The 5,774-nt window shown below is 38.3% G+C and overlaps 1 non-coding gene across 1 annotated transcript; it reads left to right on the forward strand.

The window, feature by feature from the left end:
* The first annotated feature begins 4,377 nt into the window (after window positions 1-4,377).
* On the forward strand, window positions 4,378-4,459 carry TRNAS-GCU (transfer RNA serine (anticodon GCU)). Its single transcript has one exon. It is a non-coding gene; the product is annotated as a tRNA-Ser (tRNA).
* Window positions 4,460-5,774: the final 1,315 nt, after the last annotated feature.

The following is a 5,774-nucleotide window of genomic DNA, read 5'->3' on the forward strand; positions in this document are numbered from 1 at the left end:
ATTGACCAATCAAATATCTGCTCCGTTGATAACGGCGGCAATAACATATATACGTATATATATATATATACATTTATATGCATATATACATTTATATATACATTTATATATACATGTATATAAATATACATATATATATATATACATACATATAAATACATACATATATATATAAATATACATGTGTGTAAAAACCGCAAACACTAGCACACACACTAATACACATCTCATTAATATGACACACACACTGACACCTACACACACACACACACACACACACACACACACACACACACACACACACACACACACACACACACCAACATACACTGTCACACACATTGGCACACATATACATCCACTGGCGCATGAATGCACACACACATACATACACACATACATACACACACAGCATGTTTATGTGCATGAGACAGCTCTTTCACAATACCATTTCACTTCCTCAATACCATTGTATAAGCCTTAGCTCTTTGCAATACCATTTCAGTTTCTCAATAGCAGTGTATGAGCCTTAGCACTCACTGACACGAACAGACTGACACACATACAGTGACATACACACACATACTCACAAACACACACACACACAATCACACACATACATATACACAAGCTTAAGTTATTTCGCAATACAATTTTACAACTTTACTTCGTCAATACCAGTGCATGAAGCTTTGCTCTTTCGTAATACCAGTGCATGAGCCTTAGCTCTTTAGTAATACCAGAGCTTTAGCTCTTTTGCAATACCATTTTCCTTCATCAATACCAGTGCATGAGCCTTAGCTATTTCACAATACCAATTTTCCTTCATTAATGACAATACATGAGTCTTCGCTCTTTCGCAATACATTTTCACTTCCACAATACCAGTGCATGAGCCTTGGCTCTTTTGAAATAACATTTCACTTCATCTAAACCAGTGCATGAGCCTTAGCTCTTTTGTAATAACATTTCACATCATCTATACCAGTGCATGAGCCTTAGCTATTTCACAATACCAATTTTCCTTCATTAATGACAATACAAGAGTCTTCGCTCTTTCGCAATACATTTTCATTTCCACAATACCAGTGCATGAGCCTTGGCTCTTTTGTAATAACATTTCACTTCATCTAAACCAGTGCATGGGCCTTAGCTCTTTTTCAGTAACATTTCACTTCATCTATACCAGTGCATGAGCCTTAGCTCTTTTGCAGTACCAGTGCATGAGCCTTAGTTCTTTCTCAATACCAGTGCATGAGCCTTAGCTCTTTCGCAATACCAGTGCATGGGCCCTAGCTCTTTCACAATATCATATCACTTCCTCAGTATCAGTGCATGAGCTGTAGCTCTTTCGCAATACCATTTTCCGTCATCAGTACCAGTGCATGAGCCTTAGCTCTTTTGCTATAAATTTCTACTCCCACAATACCAGTGTATGAGGCTTAGGTCTTACGTAGTACCATTTCACTTTCTCAATACCAGTGAATGAGCCATTGCTCTTTCACAATACCTTTTAACTTCCACAATACCATTGCATGAGCCTCAACTCTTTTGCAATACCATTTCACTTCATCAATAGCAGTGCATGAGCCTTAGCACTCACTGACACGAACACAGACTGACACACATACAGTGACATACACACACATACTCACAAACACACATACACACAACCACACGCACATACATTGCACAAGCTTTAGTTCTTTCGCAATACAATTTTACAACTTTACTTCATCAATACCAGTGCATGAACCTTTGCTCTTTCGTAATACCAGTGCATTAGCCATAGCTCTTTAGTAATACCAGTGCATGAGCTTTAGCTCTTTCGCAATACCATTTTCCTTCATCAATACCAGTGCATGAACCTTTGCTCTTTCGTAATACAAGTGCATGAGCCTTAGCTCTTTAGTAATACCAGTGCATGAGTCTTAGATTTTTTTTTCACAATATCGTTTCACTTCATCAATACCATTGAATGAGCCTTAGCTCTTTGCAATACCATTTGTTTCTCAATAGCAGTGCATGAGCCTTAGCTCTTTCGCAATACCACTTCACTTCATCAATACCTGTGCATGAGCCTTAGCTCTTTTGCAATACAATTTTCCTTCATCAATACCAGTGCATGAACCTTAGCTCTTTCGCAATACCCTTATATTTCATCAACACCAGTAAATGAGACTTAGCTCTTTCGCAATACGATTTTCCTTCATCAATACCATGCAAGAAGCTTGGCTCTTTCACAATACCCTTTTCATTCATCAATACCAGTGCATAAGCCGTAGCTTTTTCTCAATACTATTTCATTCCATCACGTATCAGTTGATACATCATTTCACTTCCCTTTCTCCGTAGATTTTCAACGACGACAGCCGCGTTCCAAACCGCGTGATCCTCACGCACGCGTGCACTACTATTAGACTTTCTGAAAGTGGTTAAACATGAATAATGTTACATGGTTAGAATACGCATTGGCATTATCTGTCACGATAATAGTTTTAATACTGACAATTGTATTATGTTAAAGACAACAAGGTTATAAAGTTGATATAGATCACTAAACCTTTATCTATTTCGCCACTAAATACATCCACATTGCGGAACAGACGTCTTTGTGGCTATTCTTATTCTTGGAATGGGTTAGAGTACAGCGAAGCAATAATTGTCTGACATAACCCATGTAGAGGGCATTAAATTTGTTTGTCCGTCGATACCCATGTGAGTAGCTATTTGTTCCGTATGGCGTGGTGTCTGTGGGTTTCTGCTCTCTTCTCCTTTCTCCCTTTCCTATTTATATCACCATTTAACGTCACTTCCTCTTCGTATCTCCATTTAGCGTCGTCATCGGCGTTAACGCATGCACAAAACATTGACTCTCTTTCTCTCTTTTTGTTTGTGAATACGTGACCGTGTATCTACCTATCTATCTATCTCTTTCGTGTGTGCGTAAAAGCGTGTCTGTTTCTGTCTTCCTCTCCCTGTCTCTATCTATCTGTCTCTCGGTTTCTCTGTATCTCTCTGTCTCGGTCTCTATCTCTGTGTCACATACATACACATACAACCAGATGCAACCACACACACAATGACCATATACACACACAACCACCTCTCTCTCTCTCTTAGTGTGCGTCACACACAGACACACATACAAAACCGTACACCCACACACAACCACACACATACAATCACTAATACACATCTCATAATTCCCGTTGTACTTACTCCCCATTTATATTATGTAGTGATGGATTCTTTTCATATTCATCACTGAAAGTCTCGACATTCCTCGGGAAAAAAATATCCTTTACTAAAATAAAATGATTCTGTTTGTGCTTCCCCAAGAGTGCATGCCTAGCTATTTGTTCTCATCCATCATTGTTTGGAAATCAGTGTCATATAAGAGCTGACGAATTTAAGGGCCAACAAGAATTAAATATATATATATATATATATATATATATATATATGTATATATATAATTTATATATATATATATATATAATATATATTATATATATATATATATATACATATATTTGTATGTATGTATAAATATATGTATGTATGTGTGTGTGTGTGTGTGATGTATATATGTATATGTATGTATGTGTGTGTGTGTATATATATATATATATATATATATATATATATATATATATATATATATATAAATATATATATATATATATGTACATACATACATACATACACACACACATATATATATATATATATATATGTGTGTGTGTATGTATATGCACATGTATATTGATCCGCTTATTACGATGTGGGATGTTTCCGGTAATGTTATAGCCATTGTAATTTAATAAGAGTGGGAACAACTCTCAAATCTACCCAAGGAACCATTCATTCTCGTTGTAATTTCTGCCATCTGTCTGCATTAAACATTAAAGAGGTGTTTCCTATGTGCACCAGAGCAGTTTTGATGCGGTAGAGAAATCCATCAATAAGCCATCTCTAGTGCTTTATCCCTAATACCATTGCAAGAACAAAGGAAAGTATAGTGTAGACTATTTGAGTTGCAGTATTTATACATTTTGTTTAGATCATAGTGTATTCTGAAATTCACCCTTAATCTTGCCGACACAATTAAATAAAATAGGTGAGTCTCACATCCAGTGTAGTTTTCAATATCGACGCATGAAAATACTTGAAATATTTTATTTAATTAGTTTTCCTCCTCACTATGTTACCGAAGAATCAATTGTCTTCACCAATTACATGATCTTCACCCTTTGGAAAAATATCCAATTGTTGCCATGCTCACTGAAAAATATACCTCTATTATTATATTTTTTATTATAGGTAACATTATAATTCGCGTTGCCTGGATTTTTTCCATTTTGCCGTATATATGACGAGGTGGCCGAGTGGTTAAGGCGTTGGACTGCTAATCCAATAGGGTCTCCCTGCGTGGGTTCGAATCCCATCCTCGTCGGAGTTTCTTATGAACTGGCTAATATATCGTGGATAATAATATAATATGTATGCGAGTACACACGTGGTGGATGAGAATAAGTACAAGTAGGCATGCACTCTTGGAGAGGCATAGTCTCATCATGTTTTAGTAAAGGATTTTTTCTTCCGAGGAATGTCAAGACTTTCAGTGATGAATGTGAAAAGAATTCATCACTACGTAATATAACTGGAGAATGAGTATAACGAGAAATATGAGTTGTATATTAGTATGTGTGTATGTGTATGAGTGTGTATTACTATGGTTGTATGTGTGGTTTTGTGTGTGTTTTGGTGTGTGTGTGGTTTAGTGTGTGTGTGGTTTAGTGTGTCTGTGGTTTGGTGTGTGTGGTTTTGTGTGTGCGTGGTTTTGTATGTGTTTATGTATGTGTTTATATATGTGTATATATGTGTATGTGTGTGTGTTGTTTTATGGGTGTGTGTGGGTGTGGATGTGGATATGTGTGTGTAGTTGTGGGTGTGTGAGTGGGTGGTTGAGTGTGTGTGGTTGTGTTTGTGTGTGCGTGTACATTAGTGTGTGTATGTATATCTGCATGTGTGGTTTTGAGTGTGTATTAGTGTGGTGTGTGCGTTAGGGGGGGGGGGTGTATGTTGTGGTTGTGTATGTATATATGTGTGTGGGGGGGTTTGTGTATGGGGGTGGGGGGTGTGTGTGGATGGTTGTGGTTGTGTATATGTGTGTAGTTGTGTCTGTGTGTGTGGTTGTGTCTGTCTATGTGTGTGGTTTTGTCTGTCTATGTGTGTGAGGTTGTGTCTGTGTATGTGTGGTTGTGTCTGTGTGTGTGTGATTGAGGATGTGTGTCTGAGTGTCTAGTGTGTGTGGTTGAATGCGTGTTTGAGTGCGTGTGCGTGGCTATGTGGCTGTGGTTGTGCGTGTGTGTGGTTGTATGTGGGTGGTTGTGTGTGTCTGTAGTCTGTATGTGTGTACGTGTGCATGTGTGTGATTGTGTGTGTGTGGATGTGTGTTGTGCGTGGTTGTATGTGTGGCTGTGTGTGTGTGTGTAGTTGTGCGTGGTTGTATGCGTGTTTGAGTGCGTGCGTGTGTGTGTGCGGGTCTGTGCGTGCATGTGTGTGGTTATGTCTGTGTATGTAGTTATGTGTGCGTTGCTGTGTGTTTGTGTGTCTGTATGTGTGGTTGTGCGTGTGTGTTGTTGCGTGTGTGTGGTTGTGTGTGTGTGGTTGTGTGTGGTTGTATGTGGGTGGTTATGTGAGTGTGCATACATGTGTGCATGGTTGTGCGTCTTTGTGTGTGGTTGTGTCTGCGTGAGTGCGTGTGT

The sequence above is a fragment of the Penaeus japonicus genome, unplaced genomic scaffold (genome assembly GCF_977035675.1).
Source record: "Penaeus japonicus unplaced genomic scaffold, GWHDUDI00000001_assembly GWHDUDI00000022, whole genome shotgun sequence".
NCBI classification, from domain to species: Eukaryota; Metazoa; Arthropoda; class Malacostraca; order Decapoda; family Penaeidae; genus Penaeus; species Penaeus japonicus.